Raw genomic sequence first — 1,644 nt, 5'->3', positions numbered from 1 at the left:
AATTCTGTGAATTCTTGTTAAACATACTTCAGGATTTTTCTTCTTTGCTACACTACCATCTTTCAAGCAGCATTCTGATTGCTTTTGAGTGTAATGATGCAAGACTTGATCACAGAGACAGCTAACTCTGCTGATGTACTGTGTTATTATAATACCACCTGATACCTCATTCATTTGATACATTAGCCAGCGTACTACATCAACAAAGGAAAGTGCTCACATCACTTCTACAAAGATGGAATGTTTCAGTGGCAAGCATGAATTCAGGGTAAAAGCTATATATATGAAGCAGTGCCAAAATGCCCCTTGGCTTCGTCTTTTTCACTTTATGAAACTTGTTAGATAATTCAAGACCAAGAGAAAAAAATAAACTCATGAAGTCATTCATTCTCATCATGACAGAATTCTTGGTTTGTTTTATGCCATCATCAAAATAAGAAAAAAAAAAGAGTAAAATGTTTCTGGAATGTATTTATTTTATTGTTTTATAGAGCAGTATCTCCAGCAGATCTGATGACTAAATGCTGTATATTCAGTAGGTATATAAATGACATATAGGGAGCCCCTGGTGGTCTAGGGGAAAGGCACTGCACTGTCACTGCAGAGACCCGGGTTCGTTTCCCGGTCGGGGCCCCTCCCCAGGCAGATGGAGCTCGTTAGCCCTGTAAGGCAATCCATCTACGTCCTGAGGACCTCGCTGCCACCGTCCAAGCGTGCTTGGCCCCGGCAGATGAACCTCAGGATTAAAGGGTGGGCTCAGTTCCGCGCACACTGTGTCTCACCTAAAAAATCCAATGCGCAGGCTGGAAGGTGTAAAAACCTTCCCTGGTTCTTCGTTCGCGAAGACTGGCCATTAAATGACATATGAACCAAACTAACTTCTAAAATTAATTCTAAGATATGTCATAAAAGCCATAGATGTTTGCAGTTAACAATCTTTCTGGCAAGTGAAGACATCAGAGTGCCTCATAAGGAATAGGTTCCCTGAGCAAATGTCACCCCTGGAGAGATTAAGTCCCATGCAACAGCAAGAGCATGAACAGATTGCTTCTCTGAACTGTGGCAGAAAGGGAGGTAATGAATCAAGCAACCAGGTCCCCTAAGAATATTTAGGTGTTGTCCTCCATTAATGATGTAGGGATTCTTGAGGACATCCCAGGCTGGAATACAGCCAGCATCTATTCTACACACTTTTACAGGGCCTCTGCCAGTCCCAGGGTATGAACTGAGACCACAGCTGGGAGACATCTCATGATGTTTCCATGCCATTCCATCACTTACACCATTCCTCTCCTGGACTGTGTCTCTGCTTGGCCCTGCCTTGAGGAGAGATTGCATCTGCGCATGGGACAGTGATGGAGCAAGCTCCATTTCTGCAGGTTCATCACTGTGGTCCTGCAATCCCTGGGCCATACTGCAGTTCTCATGGGTGCCCTGAGCAGCAAAGAGAGCAGATGTCCAGGAGAGGTGAGACAGCCTCATAACTGCAGTGCAAACAGTGTACCTGCAGGTACACAATGCACCTTTCACACACCACTACTTTTTGCCTACAGGTTGCTGACTCACATTTGTTATTCATCATGTCCTGGCTTACTGCTTAAGCTTGTCCAGCTATGCTCTTTCTTTTGTAGGCACCAGTGGTTT

Source organism: Empidonax traillii, unplaced genomic scaffold, assembly GCF_003031625.1.
Source record: "Empidonax traillii isolate 1590-97213 ecotype Southwest subspecies unplaced genomic scaffold, ASM303162v1 scaffold441:size580623, whole genome shotgun sequence".
Classification (NCBI taxonomy): Eukaryota; Metazoa; Chordata; class Aves; order Passeriformes; family Tyrannidae; genus Empidonax; species Empidonax traillii.
The sequence above is the reverse complement of the archived record's forward strand: the minus strand, read 5'-3'. Positions refer to the sequence as shown.